Source organism: Dreissena polymorpha, chromosome 3, assembly GCF_020536995.1.
Source record: "Dreissena polymorpha isolate Duluth1 chromosome 3, UMN_Dpol_1.0, whole genome shotgun sequence".
Classification (NCBI taxonomy): Eukaryota; Metazoa; Mollusca; class Bivalvia; order Myida; family Dreissenidae; genus Dreissena; species Dreissena polymorpha.
In genome coordinates this window covers 1,563,157-1,585,329 of record NC_068357.1, presented here as the reverse complement: position 1 = coordinate 1,585,329, position 22,173 = coordinate 1,563,157, and the positions used below count along the sequence as shown (strand labels likewise).

Sequence of the window (22,173 nt, the reverse complement as noted above, 5' to 3'; positions counted from 1 at the left end):
TATAATGAAAAAAATGCCCCGCCCCCTGGAAGTCGTGTTTTCCAAGCAAATGTACCCATTTTCAAACTCATCCAAGATATCATTGAGACCAATCTTCTGACCAAATTTCACGAAGATTGGACAATGCGGCCTCTAGAGTGTTCACACGGTTTTACTAAAGCCATATATAACCATATATGGACCATATATAAATAACCATATAAGGAAAAATGCCCCGCCCCCTGGTGGCCATGTTTTTAAAGCAACCAAAACCATTTTCAAACTCATCCAAGATATCATTGGAAAAATGTTCTGACCAAGTTTCATGAAAATCTGACAATAAATGTGGCCTCTAGAGTGATAACAAGGTTTACTATAGCCATATAAGGAAAATGCCCCACCTCATAAATGCCATGTTTTTCAACCAACCGGCGTCATTTTAAAACTTGTCAAAGATATTATTCGGTTGAATCTTAAGCAATATGCATATAATAATGGAAAAAGGGCCATTATTCTTACAAAATGCTTGATACAGTTGTCTGCTCTTCTTTATAGATTGGGTCATGTTGGTAAATAAGTTTGCAAAATATGAAAGCAATATGTCAAGGGACGTTGAAAATATTTTAGGTGGTACGCCAACTTTAACATAGATTTATCAATAATATAAATATTCAAAATGGTAAAGGGGCCATAATTATTACAAAATGCTTGATAGAGTTGTCTGCTCTTGTTTATAGGTTGGGGTCATGTTGGTAAAGAAAAATGCAAAATATGAAAGCAATATGTCAAGGGACATTGAAAATATTTGGGGTAGTAAACAAACTTAAACATTTGCTGCATTTTCTAAGTGGAAAAGGGGCCATAATTATTACAAAATGCTTGATAGAGTTGTCTGCTCTTGTTTATAGGTTGGGGTCATGTTTGTTAAGAAGTATGCAAAATATGAAAAAGAAATATGCCAAGGGACATTGAAAATATTTGGGGTAGTACGCAAACTTTTAACATTTGCATGCTCACACTAACGCCAATGCTAAGGCTAACGCAAACGCCAGGTGAGTAGAATTGCTCCACTATATAGATTTCATATATAATAGTCGAGCTAAAAAGCGTCTTTCTGTAAATCTTTAAGAGAACAAATAAAAAACTCAACAGGCCTTTTTTATTATTAAATAAGCTTGTTTCCATATATAATATAAGGCCCTAAAATCATTCAGGATATAACTTTGAACATTTTTTACAGAAATAAAATGATCTTAAAGTTCTCTGCAATGCAAAGTAATTTTTACACACTGGATATTAAAAAAAAAAAATTGTTAACTTGTCCATGCTATTCGGGCCGGCTGTGCTCTAACTGCCTATGGAAAATCTTGATTATATATATATTATATATATATACCTGTTGTGACCCTTGAGATCCTTATGAAATGTTTATAATTCACTAATAACTGTATGTAAAAATATAGTATTACCAGATAATCGGGTTCAAAAGTTATTTCTTTCAAGACAGGATGGTTGGTGGAAAATGCCCCACCTCATAAATGCCATGTTTTTCAACCAACCGGCGTCATTTTAAAACTTGTCAAAGATATTATTCGGTTGAATCTTAAGTAATATGCATATAATAATGGAAAAAGGGCCATTATTCTTACAAAATGCTTGATACAGTTGTCTGCTCTTCTTTATAGATTGGGTCATGTTGGTAAATAAGTTTGCAAAATATGAAAGCAATATGTCAAGGGACGTTGAAAATATTTTAGGTGGTACGCCAACTTTAACATAGATTTATCAATAATATGAATATTCAAAATGGTAAAGGGGCCATAATTATTACAAAATGCTTGATAGAGTTGTCTGCTCTTGTTTATAGGTTGGGGTCATGTTGATAAAGAAAAATGCAAAATATGAAAGCAATATGTCAAGGGACATTGAAAATATTTGGGGTAGTAAACAAACTTAAACATTTGCTGCATTTTCTAAGTGGAAAAGGGGCCATAATTATTACAAAATGCTTGATAGAGTTGTCTGCTCTTGTTTATAGGTTGGGGTCATGTTTGTTAAGAAGTATGCAAAATATGAAAGAAATATGCCAAGGGACATTGAAAATATTTGGGGTAGTACGCAAACTTTTAACATTTGCATGCTCACACTAACGCCAATGCTAAGGCTAACGCAAACGCCGGGTGAGTAGAATTGCTCCACTATATAGATTTCATATATAATAGTCGAGCTAAAAAGCGTCTTTCTGTAAATCTTTAAGAGAACAAATTAAAAACTCAACAGGCCTTTTTTATTATTAAATAAGCTTGTTTCCATATATAATATAAGGCCCTAAAATCATTCAGGATATAACTTTGAACATTTTTTACAGAAATAAAATGATCTTTAAGTTCTCTGCAATGCAAAGTAATTTTTACACACTGGATATTTGAAAAAAAAAATTGTTAACTTGTCCATGCTATTCGGGCCGGCTGTGCTCTAACTGCCTATGGAAAATCTTGATTATATATATATTATATATATATACCTGTTGTGACCCTTGAGATCCTTATGAAATGTTCATAATTCACTAATAACTGTATGTAAAAAAAATAGTATTACCAGATAATCGGGTTCAAAAGTTATTTCTTTCAAGACAGGATGGTTGGTGGGAAATGTCTTCCGATGAAACTGAAAAACATCTAAAACAAAAAGAAAGTGACTTCTTGTATAATTTGAAGCACTATTCATTTTAATACAATTGTGTTTTGACAGCCATAGTTCTGCTGAGCCTAAAAATTAAAAGTAGGTCAACAAAACACAAAATGAAATCCAATGATTGCATCACCAAATCTTCAACATATCCAATTAATAAAATTAATTTTTATATATAGACGGTGTTGATACATGGCACAACATCAGGGGTGTCAAATGTCCCAAATTTGAAATCCTAATGATAAAGTCTGGAGTCTGTAGGTCCCTTACAGGTAGAGCCCCCCAAAGCCATAGTTCATTGTTTTTTGAGTAAAATGCAAAATATTATAAGCCAGACCACCAGTAACACTCGATGTGTAATTGTCATTTTATATAAATGTTATAAAGAACATCGATAACAAGGGCTGTTTGTAAAACATGCATGCCCCCCATATGGGCTGTCCGTTGTAGTGGCAGCCATTATGTGAATACGTTTTTTGTCACTGTGACCTTGACCTTTGACCTAGTGACCTGAAAATCAATAGGGGTCATCTGCGAGTCATGATAAATGTACCTATGAAGTGTCATGATCCTAGGCAAAAGCATTCTTAAGTTATCCGGATTTTTTTTTACTGTTTCGGGTCACCGTGACCTTGACCTTTGACCTAGTGACCTGAAAATCAATATGGGTCATCTGCATGTCATGATAAATGTACCCATGAAGTTTCATGATCCTAGGCGTAAGCGTTCTTGAGTCATCATCGGAAACCATTTAACTATTTCGGGTCACCGTGAATTTGACCTTTGACATAGTTACCTCAAAATTAATACGGGTCATCTGCGAGTCATGATCAATCTACCCATAAAGTTTCATGATCCTAGGCATATGTGTTCTTGAGTTATCATCCGGAAACCATTTTACTATTTCGGGTCACCGTGACCTTAACCTTTGACCTACTGACCTCAAAATCAATAGGGGGTCATCTGCGAGTCATGGTCTATCTACCTATGAAGTTTCATGATCCTGGGCGTATGCGTTTTTGAGTTATCAACCGGAAACCATTTTACTATTTCGGGTCACCGTGACCTTGACCTAGTGACCTCAAAATCAATAGGGGTCATCTGCAACAGGCTTTTTCCGCCCATAGCCACGGGTCCGAATATCGGCCCCATTCCCAATTCAAATCCGGTTGTTTTTTTCCCAATTGAAAAAAAATCCCAATTCGAACTTCCAACGATTGCAAACTTGATTTTTTTCGGCTACTAAAAACGCGCAAAATAACGGTACATTAATCCGCAAAGTAAACATTGCCGAAAACCCGCGAGTTTTTGAGCCCGGCTTAGTATCGATCAATACTGCGCGCACGTTTATGTGCAGGTAACCATTAATCGTCATGGCGTCTCACAACAGTAAATACTACGTTGAGTCTAGAATGGATCCTTTTATTTTGCTATATAGGATACCACTAAAGTTGGCCGTAAAAAGGCGGCCTCACCGCAAAGTGGTCGTATTTCCAAGATGTCTGTCAAGTCTGTCAAAGAATGCTGAAGGGAACGAATTTTTCTCGACGGTCCAGAATGGGCTAAAGATTAAATAAAATTATAAGAGTGAAGCGAATTGTCGTCAATTGAATTGGAACTAAAAACTGTTGCGAAAATTCAGGTAGGCTAAAAATAAAAAAACGTTTAAAAGCTGATGAATCTTTCTATTATAAATGTTTTCATGTCATTTTAAATACATAATATTGATAAATCAAAGCAACACAAATTGGTTATAAAATGTAATAAAGATTAAGGCACAGGGATGCCTTGTGGTCAAAGTTCTTTGCTGAAGGCCTGTATGTTAAAAGGTAAAGCTATGTTTTGCACGGTCACACGCGTACCCCCATTTTGGCATTTGTGAATATATTAAAACAGAGTGACTGAGTCTGCAGTTAATTACTTATAGCCACACAACTTATTTGACATAGTAAATTTAATTATAAATAAGAAACATATTTTATCTATGCAAATTAGAATATATATGGTGGTTACAAGGTAGAAATCCATTTTGTTTGTGGTTAAAAACTTCAAAATAATCGCATTTGTCAAAATGAACAATACAATTTACATATAGAGCAGTTCATTGTTATTGTTTTGATTTTTGCACATGCGCAATGCACTGGTAGGCTAAAGCATGGGTTATAGTAGCGCAAAACATATGGATAACGACACTTGTTTAGTAAATGAATCGAAAAGAAGGTCCGAAAAAACAACACCTAAATAATATTTCAAAAATATAATATTAAGTGCAAAAAGAATTTATTAATACATTTATTTGCATCTTAAAACAATGCGTCATAAGTATCAAAGTAAAGATTGTCTGAAGACTGAAAGACCGGCAATTTGACACAACAAAGAGCTCTATAATGTATTAGCGGTATTATTTTTTGCATAAAAGCTTCAATAAATTACAATAATAATACATCTAATTATAAAATAATAATTATCACTGGCATGAGTACGCTAGTGTGATAAAAATGAGTGATAGAAAGTGTAAGGGGTGCTTTGAAAATTATGTACTTCAAAGCCCTATTATAAGCGAAGTGCATGACGGTATTTACATGTAATTTTAATTTTGATGGGTTTTGTACAGAGAATGACACTATTGAGGAAAATTAACATACAGCTGAAAAACACAACTTTACATGATGCGAATTGAACTGTGTATTCATGTATATTGAAAACTTGTTACTAGTAGTATGCGTGACACATATTTAACATTTTAACACACATATATCTATATACATATTGTTTTATTATTATTTTTTGAAAACATTATTTACCCCCGTTGGTGTTAAGCGTAATTTCTTGTTTTTATGATGTCGTTCGTGCATTGCTGTAACATTAAATCATCATACAGAATCATTCAGAATGACGTGGTTTTAATTAACTGATACCCGCTAAATACGTTAAATGTTTTCTTCGTAAATTATATACTTATTGAATACTTTATTTTTTATAAATGAAACGGGCTAATATCTTTACTGTTTACAATTTCTGATAATCCATATTGGACATGACTTTTAATTTGTACAATATGTAACATATCTAATTTAAGCAACTGTTCAGCAGTAAATAATTTAACCAAATTACTGCTTAATACTACCAGAAAGAGAAGACATGGTGGTATCCTCAATTGTGTTGAATGCCCAGACTGTCATCTGCCACCCAGTGTGGTTTACACCATGTTGTTAGTGAAGTCTGGACAATATTTGATAAAAACGCGATAATCGGTTTATGCAGAACTTAAACACAGTAATACAAAGGCTTACATGATTTAAAGATTGATGCAAACAATGAAATGAAAAATATTGCATTTAATTTAATTAAATGTTTATTTAATGTGTCAACGTGTTAGTTTTCCCAGACAAATACCATTTTAGTTAATTTTTATATGTTGTTTATTTGGAATTGATCTATTTATTGCTAGTTTTCAATCTGTGTTTCAGTAAAGTAGAACAACTTGTTGGCATGTTCAAAAATAAAATCGTGTAAATATGAACGATCACGCTCTATTTCCTCCCATTGATTGTGTCTTTCTTTTGCCTACCAATGAACATGTAGTCCGGATGTAAACACAAAGGTGCGGGTGACGTCACACGTGAACTGGTCTATAGAAATCCTACTTTCTGTTTTAAAAGCAGTATCGTTGGAAAATTAATAAATTACTTGCTAACTAGGCTATAGATTTAATGACAATTTTGCACACTTTAAAATTGCATCTATATGTATTGATTAACATGTATTTCATTTCAAGGTGTGCTTTAAAGCCACACATCTTGAAGTGAAATACATGGCATAGTAAATTTAAGTATAAATAAGAAACATATTTTATCTATGCCAATTAGAATATATCTGGTGGTAACAAGGTAGAAATCCGTCTCTTTTGCGCTTTGAAACTTAACAATAATCGCGTTTGTCGAAAATGAACGTATACGTCAAGAAATCCTACTTTCGGTTTTAAAAGCGGTACCGGTTGAAAAATAATAAATTATTTGTTAACGAGGCTATAGATTTAATTTTATCTATCTCAATAACAATATATCTATTGGTTACAAAGTAGAAATCCGTCTTTTTTGCGCTTTAAAACTTTAAAATAATCGTGTTTGACGAAACGGACGTACGCGTAAAGAAATTCTACTTTCGGTTTTAAAATTAAACAGAATAAAAATTTACTTGCTAACTAGGCTATAGATTGAAGGACAATTTTGCACACTTTTAAATTGCATCTATATGTATTGATCAACATGTGCTTAATTTCAAGGTGTGTGGCTTTAAATGAAATCATACTTCAGTAGGGTGAAAAAAACAGTATCTTGGTGACCGCTTTCAGTCAATATTCCAGTGACGTTGTGGAAGATGTGTTGTTAACACCAAAAATTTGGAAATTTAGAGTTAAAAAAATAGATTAACATGAACTGTTATCAGATAAGGTATCATAGTTAATTCGGCCCAAAATGTATACATTGGCAGTAGGTCTACTAGCCTTAAATCTACAAGTATTTTCCCTGTATTAAATTGATCTATTCAGTTAATAATACTGTTACTGCAGATTCATGAACTCTGATAAAAACAAATACTAAATTAAAACCACCTGTGGAACTCAGAGTGGAACTCAGATGTACTGAAATTTAATAAAATAATCAAATATATGAATTGTTGTGATAGGCAGCATGTGCATATCATTTATTATAACTTTTGGTAATCTAACATTAATTTATGAATTTGAATATAAGTAAAAAAAAAGACAAGAGACTGCAAAGATAAGTTAATTGCAATTAATGACTTGTACATTATTCTTGATAAATAGATTAATCATCATCTGGAGTAGTTTAAGAAATACTGTTAATGATCCATTATGAGATATTGTGAATGGTAATTTTCTGTGGTGGTGTGTTAACATCTTTAACTGAAATAACTGATATCATTTTCTTCTGAAACACTAAGAGATCCATGATAAAACTTTCATGGAATGTTCCGTGCTCAGGTGTTGAACTGTTCTTTTTTCAAAGTGAAAGCATTGCATATCATTCATTAGTTATGTTAGCAAGTCAACCAGAGTGAGAACAGCAAAAAATCGTCTCTGAAACAATGTGACTTATAGCTTATATATTTAGCTTAAAACATCATCTTGTTATCCACTGTGGTGTCTGTAAATGTTATTTTAATCATATACATGTATTATCTGACCTGAAACAACGTTGGTGCTCAGAAATCTTAATTAGCAGCCAATTGTTTTGATTTTAACCAAAATAAACAAACAGTGACAATTGAAAACATTTTCAATGAAACCACAAGGCCAAGAGATTAATAAGCAGTATCATGTTTAATTAAAATATCCTTCAAAATTGCTCCCCACTTTCATGTATGTTGAACAGGTTTGAACAGATTTGACCTTTCCATTGTATTTTATTCATGTGACACCATGTATGTTGAAGAGCCCCTTTGTTTGTTTGTTTTTTCGGCGTAAGCTGAATAAGCCAGCTTTTCACCCTGACTTGACCTTTGTAAGTGTCCAATAATACTCAAATAAAATTTCCCGCGGCTAGGTACGAATGAATACACTTCATTTATTCCATTGGCTGATTTGAGTATAACACCAGAACATTGGAAACATATCCGCGTCTTTGTAACACTGTTTTACTGCATGAAACAATTTTATCTCTAATGAAAAGGCCCAATAGATAGAACAGTTTTACAATCAATTTTCGACATAAATACAGTTTGTGCGTTCACCTTTTATTTTCAGAGAATTACCAGCGCAAAAGCGTTTAACTAAAGGCTATGTTGTCATATTTAGTACTTACTTGCATTGCATTTCAACCCGCGAGGTTTCGGGTCAATACGCGGTCATTTTGTGAAAGTCAGAGTTTATATACAGTTCATCACCGGAGTTCGCAAAAGGGGTTGCGATCATTGTGTCTTACTGACAATAACGTAGTGACTGTAATGCATTGCATTCCAATCCGCAAGGTATCAAGGTCAGTTTGCGGTCAGTTGCAGAAATCTTTATATAAACGCCGTCTCGTAAACTTTGTGCACTTGAAGTCTGTTTTGATCAGAAAGATACTAAATAAAGATATTCGGCGATATTATTGTGGTATGTCAATCATCGATTTTTAATATGGTTTCAACATTTGCATGATAAGGACCAATTTTGATAAAATTAATTAGAAATATTTATCCATTTAGACCAGTTTATTAAGCATGACCACAATAATTCGCTATACTATAATTATGCAATTAAATAAGATTCGAGTATTGCCGGCTGGCCTATATGCACTCGTTTATTTTCATGTTTCTTGTGTTTTTCTATTCTGTAAATATAGATATCTGAGTAATAATATCACATAAAGCAAAATAAGCCACGAAATCTGGCGCAACACCCCGTAATTGATTTGCTTATGATGTAGCTAACAACTGCGCAGAAAAAAGGCATCCGCTACTTTTTATCTCATAGAGATAACTTTTGATCGTTCATAAACATCGACCACAATCAACGCGGTATATCTTTTTTAAAGATATTTCTTGTTTAAAGTGATGCAACTTAGTAATGGATTTTCTGGTTTTAATTTGCAGATTGTTGAGCAAGGCGTTCATGCCAGAAGGTTTACATCCAATATTGCCCAGGGGGACAGTAATTAGAACAATTTCTTTAAGTTTGTGTGGACACAGAGGCCTGAATGTAGAAATCAAAGAGTGGACATGCGTATAAAATATCGCCAACAGATCATGGACGGATAAAGAGAAAAATCTACTATTATGATTGAAAGTTGAAAATAAACAGCAAATAAACTTCAAATAGAAATTTAAACATACAAGAAGTAGGACCTTGACCATGCCTCAACAACATCAGGAACAAGAAGTCAAACATGCAATATTAATTCACATGCTTGTAGCTAATAGCACATGAGCATTAGCAAGTGAAGGAGAGAAACAATAACTAATGACCATAAAATTCTGTATTGATACTTATCAAAATTGGATCCATTCTGAACAACTTCAAGAGTCTAGTCAGCTCTATTGATACTTAAAAATTGGATCCATTCTGGAAATTGTAAGAGTCTAGCCAGCTCTATTGATACTAACCAAAATTGGATCCATTCTGGAGAATTTCAAGTGTGTAGCCAGCTCTATTGATATTGACCAAAACTCGATCCATTCTGGACATTTGCAAGAGTGTATCCAGTCCTGTTGAAATTGACCGAGTTTTGATCCATTCTGGACATTTTCAAGAGTGAAGCCAGCTCTATTGTTACTTACTAAAATTGGATCAATTGTGGACACTTTCAAGACTCTAGCTAGCTCTATTGATACTTACCAAAATTTTATCCATTCGGGACAATTTTAAGAGTCAAGCCAGCTGTATTGGTACTCACCAAAATTGGATCCATTCTTGACAACTTCAAGACTCTAACTAGCTCTCTTGATACTTACCAAAATTTGATCTATTCTATACAAATTCAAGAGTCTAGCCAGCTCTATTGATACTTACCAAAATTTGATCCATTCTGGACAATTTCAAGAGTCTAGCAAGCTCTATTGATACTTACTAAAATGGATCCAATCTAGACAATTTCAAGAGTCAAGCCAGCTCTCTTGATACTTACCAAAATTGGATCCATTCTGGACAATTTCAAGAGTCTAGCCAGCTCTATTGATACTTACCAAAATTGGATCCATTTTGGACAATTTCAAGAGTATAGCCAGCTCTATTGATACTGACCAAAATTGGATCCATTCTGGACAATTTCAAGAGTATAGCCAGATCTATTGATACTTACAAAAATTGGATCCATTCTGGACAATTTCAAGAGTCTAGCCAGCTCTATTGATACTTTCCAAAATTGGATCCATTCTGGACAATTTCAAGAGTCTAGCCAGCTCTATTGATACTGACCGAAACTGGATCCATTCTGGAAATTTGCAAGAGTGTATCCAGTCCTGTTGAAATTGACCGAATTTGGATCCATTCTGGACATTTTCAAGAGTGTACCCAGCACTTTTGTTACTTGCCAAAATTGGATCCATTCTATAAAATTTCAAGAGTCTAGCCTGCACTATTGATACTTAACAAAATTGGATCCAATCTGGACATTTTCAAGCGTTTAGCCAGCCTTGTTGATACTGACCGAATTTGGATTCATTCTGTACATTGTCAAAATATTTTTGATTGATCATATAATGTCCCAGGGATGAAAATAAGCCACACCTTTTTTGCTTTTTATAAAAGGGGCCTTTTCAAGTTTTTGTAAATTGTCAAAATTGTTTCAGATTTTTATGTCGCCCACCACTATAGTGGTTTATAAAATTATAAATCGTTGCAATGCAAAACGATTGAATAATATGGAAAGTTCTGTTGTCGTTGTTATATTTTGTGAAACTACGAGAATTGCTTATATAAAGTATAAAATACCTTCCACATTGTATGACCACAAATGACCGAGTGGTCAAAGCAGTAGACTTTTTCTCCAGTACTCCAGTTGTCAGTGGTTCTATCCCTGTAGAGGGTTCAACCAAGATTTGATTTTCAATTTGTGTCTAGTTATACACTGGGGACCATGGCGTTTTCCTTATATGCATGTTATAAAAACTATTATTATCCTATGACCTAAACAACAAAGATAAGGAGCCTGCAATTGAGGTTGCATCTGAATATTGTATGGTATTTGTTTGAACGACAAAGGCCCTCTGGGACCTATTTAAAAACATTATTGATCCATTTTTTATCTTTAACAACTTTTATAATTTTTCTCAGTACATACTCCGGTTTGACTTGAAACATACAAACTAGTGAAAATAATAAGTACTGCCATAATTACCATGGCAATGTGTTGTTGTATTTTGGTTAAAGGCCAATGTGCAGACATACTACTAAATGATGAAACAATGATGTAATGTTACTGTTTTAAATTTGAGAAAGTATGTGTTTTGATATTCTTAGCATTTTTTATTTATTTTTCATGTAAAATATACACTTTTGAAAAATGGTGTTTTATAACTGTTAAGTTAAGTACACTGGTATTTCAGTTTGGTTATGTAGCGGGGTTTGTGTATTGACACAAGGGGTTATAGTTGCCAACTTTTATTAAGCCCCCCTTTGAAGAAGAGGGGGTATATTGTTTTGCACATGTCGGTCCGTCCGTTTGTCCACCAGATGGTTTCTGGATGAGAATGCTTAGGTCTAGGATCATGTAACTTCATAGGAACATTGATCATGACTGGCAGATGACCCATATTGATTTTCAGGTCACTAGGTCAAAGGTCATGGGCACAGTGACTCGAAATAGTAAAATGGTTTCCGGATGATAACTCAAGAATGCTTACGCCTAGGATCATGAAACTTCATATGTACATTGATCATGACTGGCAAATGACCCTTTCGATTTTCAGGTCACTAGGTCAAAGGTCAAGGTCACAGTGACTCGAAACACTAATATGGTTTCCGGATGATAACTCAAGAATGCTTACGCCTAGTTTTAATTATATAATTGACAATGGTATGAAATATAATAACATAAAGTATTATAAGTATAATCATAAATTATAAATCAGATAATTGATAAATACAATATCATTCAAATAATATAATGATTACAATTTTAACAAGTATACAAGTAAATACACTTAAAATAATAAAATGACTCACCAGTAACCATATGAAGAAAGAAACTAAAGAGAGTAGGTTTAAGCAAATGAAAAATGCTTGTACCTCTTGCAAGGTTTAGTAACGAAATGAATCAAATGTTTCAGATATATAAAACCATAAATATGTATCTGAAATCAGCTCACCTAAAAAGCATTCTCCATTAATAATATACGGTAGCTCACTCATTCATCACACTGAATCTCTCTTGATTGGATAAGTAGTTATAATTATTTATAAAACTGGTGTTTTGTTTTGTTTTCATTGTGTTGCCTTTTTGCTTTTTGCTTTCTCTGAGAAATTTGCATCTTGATTTTTTTCATTTGCTGTATTAGGTTTGCATTCTGATGCTTTTTTTGCTTTTGCTTTCTTTGAGCTTAACAGTATGTAATATATAATACTAGTGACACTACAACAGTTTGCTGTTGTTGTCTTATTTCGTTCATTTCATTTGATATCTTGTTGAAGAACTTGTAGTACTGTATGTATGTAGCATTAATCAATGCTTCTTTGCTCATCATTTGCCTTTAAAGCTCTGAAATAGTGCTAGTTACACATGCGGGATAATCATTTCAGCATTAGTATTGTATTATTTTGCTTTTATAATTATATTTTATTTGTTATTCATCAGTGTTGTATTGTTTTGCTTATATTGTGTGAAATTTGCTGCTCATTTTCCTTCAAATCTGGTTTGAGATGATAATTTCCTTTAAGCCCTTTTTATTTTGTGGCACTATTGTGTTCTATTTTCTTTGTAAGCATTTTTACACCATTTTTTTTATGGTACCTTGTGTCAACATCAAAAATCTTTTAAACAGCTCTTAATTTTTAATGTATAGTACTGATATTATATTTTTGCTTACATTTGAATAATGTCCTATAGGAATACTGCTTTAATTGTGTTTTTATTGTGCTTTATTAGAATAACTATTTCTTATGTATGCCATGTATTATTGATGTGTTGCAATTTGCTACTGCTTGTTAGTTTGGTAAACAGCTATACATAGCGTATGTTATATACATGTTATTTCATACTGACAATAAATTCATTTTGATGTGATTTGATTAAGGATGAGTGTTTGTGAATACCCTGTTACATACTCCCTCTGTAGAGAAAAATTGCTCCTGAGATTTAATTTCTTTTGTATACCCTTAACACAACAATTTAAATAAATTCATATATTCTTACTAGAATACTTCACTTTTACCTATACCAGCAATTTAAAATTACTGTGTACACTTTCCACCATAGTAGATAATGTTTACAAGGACTGGAGTGTTAAAGTGAGTGGAAAAATTAGTAAGATCATGACCTACAGCTGTATATATGCCTGAAAACAGCTGTTCAATCTGCTGAGGGTTGACCTATAAGTAAGATGTAAACAGATCTTAGAATCATGTACAGGGAAATTTAGCACAGTTATTCAACTTAGAAGTTTAAAATTAACTACACACCATAATTGCAATACAAATTTATATATTTTAATAATAAAATAACGAAAAAACAGCCTTTATTTAATAATTAAGATAAATATCACTATATACGGTTACTGATTATTTGAAAGTTATTTACAAACATCTCTGTATCAGATAGTATTAATATTTAATACTAGTGATTAACAGGGTAAAAAATTATACACAAGAGGAACATACACAAAATAATATTCATCAGGTTTACATGAAAATCATTGTCAATATGGAAAATATAAACCTATATTGGAGCAAATATTGGCAGATGGAGTTTAATGTTAAAAAATGCGCCATCATGAATATCTCCAACTCCACTAAGAAAAGACTACAACTATACTATGAATAACGAAACCCTCGAAAATCTTTAACATCACCCTTACTTAGGAGTCGATCTTAGTGATAATCTGAAATTAAACACTCGTATCGATAACGCAACCAAGAAAGCTTCACAATTCTGGGATTCATCAAACGCAACTTTAATAAATGCCCACAACCAGAAAAAGAAAGGGCATCTGAATACATTTTAATTAATATATATACATATATATATATATATATATATATATATATATATATATATATATATATATATATATATATGATTATATTTCACAACAACGTCATTTCATTTTTTTCCGGGATCTATTATTTATATTAAGGGAGAAACTATGTGTGAACAACCTGATACACAGACATAAAAACAGACATACAAATTCCCATTGGAGACTTCGGCGTGTGCGCATAGTTACGACGCAGAGTGAAGCAAATATACTTTGAATAAAGATATTTTACATACACAGTAGGGACAATTTTACATACATACAATTTTGGTAATTATCAATAGAGCTGGCTAGACTCTTGAAATTGTCTAGAATGGATCCAATTTTGGTAAGTATCAAAAGAGCTGGCTAGACTCTTGAAATTGTCTAGAATGGATCCCATTTTGGAAAGTATCAATGGAGCTGGCTAGACTCTTGCAATCGTCTAGAATGAATACAATTTCGGTAAGTATCAATACAGCTGGCTAGATTCTTGAAATTGTCTAGAATGGATCCAATTTTGGTAAGTATCAAAAGAGCTGGCTAGACTCTTGAAATCGTCTAGAATGGATCCCATTTTGGTAAGTATCAATACAGCTGGCTATACTCTTGAAATCGTCTAGAATGGATCCAATTTTGGTAGTATAAATAGAGCTGGCTAACTCTTGAAATCGTCTTGAATGTACAATTTCGGTTATTATCAATAGAGCAGGTTAACTATTGAAATCGTCTAGACTGGATCAAATTTTGGTAAGCATCAACAGAGCTGGCTAGACCCTTGAAATCGTATAGAATGGATCCAAATTCGGTAAGTATCAATAGAGCTGGTTAACTATTGAAATCGTCTAGACGGGATCAAATTTTGGTAAGCATCAAGAGAGCTGGCTAGAATCTTGAAATCGTCTAGAATGGATCCAAATTCGGTAATAGAGCTGGCTATACTCTTGAAATCGTCTAGAATGGATCCCATTTTGGTAAGTATCAATTGAGCTGGCTAACACTTGAAAACGTCTAGAATGGATTCAATTTTAGTTAGTATCAATAGAGCTGGCTAGACTCTTGAAATCGTCTAGAATGGATCAAATTTTGGTAAGTATCAATAAAGCTGGCTAGACTCTTAAATTGTCTAGAATGGATCAAATTTTGGTAAGTATAAATAGAGCTGGCTAGACTCGTGAAATCGTCTAGAATGGATCCAATTTCGGTAAGTATAAATAGAGCTGGCTCGACTCTTGAAATCATCTAGAATGGATCCCAAATTCGGTAAGTATCAATAGTGCTGGCTATACTCTTGAAATCGTCTAGAATGGATCCCATTTTGGTAAGTATCAATTGAGCTGGCTAACTCTTGAAAACGTCTAGAATGGATTCAATTTAAGTAAGTATCAGTAGAGCTGGCTAGACTCTTGAAATCGTCTAGAATGGATCAAATTTTGGTAAGTATCAATAGAGCTGGCTAGACTCTTAAATTGTCTAGAATGGATCAAATTTTGGTAAGTATAAATAGAGCTGGCTAGACTCGTGAAATCGTCTAGAATGGATCCAATTTCGGTAAGTATAAATAGAGCTGGCTCGACTCTTGAAATCATCTAGAATGGATCCCAAATTCGGTAAGTATCAATAGAGCTGGCTATACTCTTGAAATCATCTAGAATGGATCCCATTTTGGTAAGTATCAATGGAGCTGGCTAGCTCTTGAAAACGTCTAGAATGGATCCCAATTTTAGTAAGTATCAATAGAGCTGGCTAGACTCTTGAAATCGTCTAGAATGGATCCAATTTCGGTAAGTATAAATTGAGCTGGCTCGACTCTTGAAATCATCTAGAATGGATCCCAAATTCGGTAAGTATCAATAGAGCTGGCTATACTCTTGAAATCGTCTAGAATGGATCCCATTTTGGTAAGTATCAATGGAGCTGGCTAACTCTTGAAAACGTCTAGAATGGATCCCAATTTTAGTAAGTATCAATAGAGCTGGCTAGACTCTTGAAATCGTCTAGAATGGGTCCAATTTCGGTAAGTATCAATAGAACTAGACTCTTGAAATTGTCGTATGGATTCCATTTTGGCAAGTATCAATAGAGCTGGCTAAGAAACGGGACCGTTACGCCAAATATCTTGTTGTGTCGAAGTCACGTGACCGTGTCGTAACTATCGATCTTTTATCGAAGCGCCGAGGTTATAAATTTGATGTACCCACTCACGTATTTTGTTAAATTATAGTTTCATTTCTAGGCCGATTTTGACAAATTATATATCATTAGAAAGCTTACGTAACGTAGTTTTCAGATATATCAATATATATTAAGTTTTTCTTCTGATTTCGGCAGCCCGGCGAGTTATAACTTTAACTTTTGCAAATAACATACCGTTTTGAAGTTTTAGAATCTAGATTTACGGTTGACATGTTCGTTCTTTATACCGATTTGTAGCGTTTATATTTGGAGTTCAGTTTTAAAAATAACATCTTGCTTAGGAGAATAGAATTCTGTATACGATAGAAAAAAATATTGTTTAAAAACGAAAGTAATTAAGGAATGAAGGCGGGAAAATGTAGCGCGCGTTCCTAACGCACTGAACTGATGCTACGGTCTTGGCGATTATGCTTTTGTTTAGATACCGGCCATTGAATTTCCTTTGCCATGATTATTATATTTTTTATGAAATATATTGAAATATTTTGTTCTAGAGACATATCCATAAAGCTAAGTATTAATGAAGCTTAATAAATTTACGATTTCAGCTCTTGATTATAACACAGAAAGGGTGTTAATTTTATGATGAAACAGCGTATACAAATGTATAGCGGACCCTCTTGATATTTTTCGGCTTTGCATACTTCAAATATAATGGGTGTCAAAACATTCATCGTTTGTTGTTTATTATCAAAAAGGTAATTATGTAAAATTGTATTAAAGGTTATTAACCATAAATTATCAATTAATTAAAATTATTTAAAGATTCTTGAAAATCACGGTCAACTGTCTATGCATGTATATTGAAATATCTTTATAAGTTAACAGAGTTATAAATATATAGAATTCTAAATTAAAACTCTGTATTATTTGTATTTTTCGGAAAGATTATTTAACCCCGTTGTGGTCAAATGAGAATGCTGTTTTTAATTATGTTGTTCCGTACACTACCATACAATCTTTATAGGACTACGAAATGACGGAGTTTTTTTACCGGTACCCGCTAAATACGTTAAATGTTAAGTATTAGATTTTTTAAATGTTTAAATTGTACATATATAGGTATTAAGCACTTATAATTATTGTGATTTAGCTGGCTGACATCTATACAGTATTTAGTTTATGGCAATCTGTATGGGCAGATGACTATAATTGTTTTCAATACGCTACATATCTTATAAACGCAAAATTGAGTATTTGGCGTTACATTACTCCAAGAAATGACCACTAATACCACGAGAAGACATGGAGGTATCATAAAAAGTGTAATCTGACCAGACATTGCCACCTGTGGTTAGGGACCAATATACAAGTATAGGTCCCTGCTGTGGCGTATGACACCATAGTGTTATTTAGTATTGGTCGGCACAGTATCTGATCATAACGAGATAATTGGTTTGTGCTGAACACAGGGGCAATAAAACCACAGATCTATCAATAAACAAGATTATTGAGATATCTTTTTTTGAACACCGCGATAAAAATGCTCAAACCATGGACTCTAGATTACACGGATAAGAAACATGGCAACATTCTCAGAATCATCACTGCTATATGTGTAATCACCTAACAATTCGTCTAAAAATAATTTATATATTTGAGTTGAAGACGATGTACTGTTGTTTAAGTCTGAATAAACTATCTGTCTGCCTGTCTAAATCCAAGCCGTCATCGTCCCGGTGAAAAAAAATCTGATTTTCAATAGCTGGACATGATGCCCTGATGTCAAAATACGAAATGACCCGCGTAACACGGACCGTGATTTTCAAGAATCTTTAATAAATTGATAATTTAAGGTAAATAACATTTCAAATAATTATACATAATTACCTTGTTGATAATAAACAGCAAACGATGAATGTTTTTGACACCCATTTTATTTCAAGTATGCATGCAAAGCCGAATAATATTGAGAGGGTCCGCTATATACGCTGTTTCATCATAAATTATACACCCTTTCTGTGTTATAAACAAGAGCTGAAATCGTTAATTTATTAAGATTCATTTATAATAAGCTTTATTGATATGTTTCGTGAACAAAATACTACAATATATTCCATAAAAAATATAATAAGATGGCTAAAGAAATTAAATGGCCGGTTTTTAAACAAAAGCATAATCGCCAAGACCGTAGCATCAGTTCAGTGCGTTAGGAACGCGCGCTACATTTTCCCGCCTTCATTCCTTAATTACTTTCGTTTTTAAACAATTTTTTTTTCTATCGTATACAGAATTCTATTCTCCTAAGCAAGATGTAATTTTTAAAACTGAACTCCAAATATAAACGCTACAAATTGGTATTAAGTATGAACATGTCAACCGTAAATCTAGATTCTAAAACTCCAAAACGGTATGATATTTGCAAAAGTTAAAGTTATAACTCGCCGGGCTGTCGAAATCAGAAGAAAAACTTAATATATATTGATATATCTGTTTACTACGTAACGTAAGCTTTCTAATGATATATAATTTGTCGAAATCGGCCGAGAAATGAAACTATAATTTAACAAAAGACGTGAGTGGGTACATCAAAATGTATAACCTCGGCGCTTCGCTGTACGCTAATCGTAAAAGATCGATAGCCACAACACGTTAAAACGCGCGGTGGTAAAACGTAAAATGTGTATTTCTTGTGTTTAACTCGCTATAAATCCATTAATAACAACGGGAATATACTAAAAGTTATATTTTTTTTAAAAGAGGAATTAATAAGCAACAAGATAATGTATAAACCAATAAAATCGGATGAATAGTTTTTGCATAAGATTGAATTTACTACAGTAAGGGTCAAATACTCGATTCATCTCCTGTCAATATACACTCCGTGTTCTGATGTATTTCACATTTCCAGAAAAATCTGTCTTTTATGCACTAGTTGAAATTCTTAAGAAAAATTGTTTCAAAAAGTTATTTGGAAAAAAGCAGCACTTACCGGGGGTTACATCCAATAACGTTTAATTGGGAAAACCCAACAAAGTCACGTGATCCTGCACCCTGAGCTATGGTTTCATATTATTTCCTGGAGATGAAAGATAAAAACTATTGAAATCATCTAGAATTGATCCAATTTTGGTAAGCATCAAGAGAGCTGACTAGACTCTTGAAATGTCTAGAACGGATCTAATTTCGGTATCAATAGAGATGGCTAGACTCTATCAAAAGAGCTGGCTAGACTTTTGATTTTTTTTTGTCTAGAATGGATCCAAATTTGGTAAGTATCAATACAGCTGGCTAGATTCTTGAAATCGTCTAGAATGGATACAATTTTGTTTTGATGAGCGGTACTTCGGTTGAAAAGACAGATTTTACTGGTAGCCATTGTGCATATCAACAGTTTTATTGATACTTTGACACCCTTTAATCCAAATTTGGTCTTTATCAACAGCGATTTTCTTTTCAAATAATTTATTAAACAAAAAAAACATTGTCGTAAACGATGCTGCAAATATATAGATTTGGTATCCATTGTAGCAATTTATTTAGGATCCAATATAGACACGACCTAAATACTACGTTCCGAAAATAAGAAAGAAAGATGCAAAAAATACGCCGACAATTTCGTCTCTTTTTAAAAAGCAAACTAAAAAAACAACTACATCGGGTGAGGTAAGTATAAGAATGCACCGAAATATTTCTAGTGATAAACGAAGATCGTTATAAATGATTTCCGAAATTCAACAAAAAGATGCGAGCGACAGTCGTTCTGGATCGTTTTGTTTTTGTTATCTGAAATTGATTATAGATCGATTCATTTGTTAGTGATTGTTTTCTTTGATATTCTTCTTATTTTAAGGCATTCAATCAGTACTAAAATCTTAAACCTGCATGCATAATATGCCCAAATGCAATATAAAAGGTAACTATTTGTTTGTGCAGCAGTGTCTCATAAATAACAGTAGCTTTTACGCAGTGAAATGCTTTTATTTCAGCAGCCACAAGAGACAGATTTGATACATCAAACAGAAGTAACCCAGCCCCTACCAGGACTGACTGACACAGAGGTGTCCCATCCCCCACTGCCCCGAATCCTGCCGTAAAACAGCATACTTCGCCTTAATTAGAACTACTCTAGAATATAGCTCCATTGTCTGGGATCCACTCCTTCAAAAAGACATCAATAAAATTGGAAAGGTCCAAAAACAATCGGCGAGGTTCATAACCGGCGACTACTACACCAAAACACCAGGCTACGTGACAAACATGCTGAAGAGTATGAAGATCCCACCTCTCCAGGAAAGAAGGAAGGCCAATAGACTTATCTTCTTCTTCAAGGTGGTTGAGGGGCTGGTGCCAGCAATGCCTAGCCAAGACTTCCTTACCCCAGTCCGGCGATCAAAGCGTAAAATTACCCCTAAACATTTCAAAGACTTCAAAGTAAACAATATCGTTGAACAATATTCAGTCAAAAACTCTAAGTGTTTCACACCAATCCAGTGCAAAACCCAACTATATAAAAACTCATTTTTCCCTAAGACATTAATAGAGTGGAACAATCTTGAAGAAAGTGTTGTTCGCGCGGACACAGTTGACATATTCAGGTCAACTGTCCTACAGTGGGACTAAACCATCCTCTCTTCCGTTGCGCCTATACCGAAAGGTCCTGCGACGTACATATCCAGATCTAGATCCAGAAGAACTCACAGAAGTGACACAGTTCCAATCAAATACAAGAGAACATTAGTTTGTGAGAACTTAAAGACCTCCGGTTCAGAAGCTGATGCCACATATGCAATTGTTATTGTCTTGTTACTTTGACATTGTGGTTAAGAAATGTTGAATACTGACACTGTGTTTGTTTATATTTTATTAACATAGGCATGGCAATGTACACTTATCACAAATATTCATAATATTTTGTAAAATTTTTATAATATTATTCCAAAATAGCCATTATTTACCAGTTAACAGCTTCTTTGAAATATAAGAAACACTATTTACATGCGATACTTTTTCCCAATTAAGCCAGTTTTGCGATTATTTTTTTTCCCAAAATGGGATTTTTCACGACGTGAAATTCCCAAAATTCCAGTGTGGCGTTTTCCCAAAATGGAGCGGAAAAAGCCTGTGCAAGTCATGATCAATCTACCTATGAAGTTTCATGATCCTTGGCATATGCGTTCTTGAGTTATCATCCAGAAACCATTTTACTATTTCGGGTCACCATGACCTAGAGCTTTGACCTAGTGACCTCTAAATGAATAGGGATCATCTGCGAGTCATGATCTATCTTCCTATGAAGTTTCATGATCCTAGGCCTAAGCGTTCTTGAGTTATCATCCGGAAACCACCTGGTGGATGGACCGACAGACCGACCAACCGACATGTGCAAAGCAATATACCCCCTCTTCTTCGAAGGGGGGCATAATAAATGTTAATCCACTAACCATACAGTAAAACAACTGTCCAAAAATATATCCAGATATGTCTTTTGCAAATGAAATAATATATGCACTTAGTTTGACAGCAGAAAATGGAAATTTAATGATGGGGGACATATGCTACATTTTGTAGTATGTAAGATTTCTGGAAAGTAGCCAAGAGGTTAGGTCAGTTACCTTTTATGTCCGTGTCAGCGGATAACCAATCAGACAATAGTAAAACAAGGGACAAAATTGTCACAAAACCAGGTTT

The 22,173-nt window shown here is 33.6% G+C and overlaps 1 long non-coding RNA gene across 1 annotated transcript in view; it reads right to left on the bottom strand.

Annotated features, from left to right (window-relative positions):
* The window catches only part of LOC127872733 (uncharacterized), a 31,639-nt gene that overhangs the window by 5,378 nt on the left and 4,088 nt on the right, over positions 1 to 22,173 (bottom strand). The window contains exon 3 of the long non-coding RNA XR_008045758.1: positions 2,578 to 2,657. This is a non-coding gene — a long non-coding RNA (uncharacterized LOC127872733). The remainder of the gene's footprint in view (positions 1 to 2,577; positions 2,658 to 22,173) is intronic.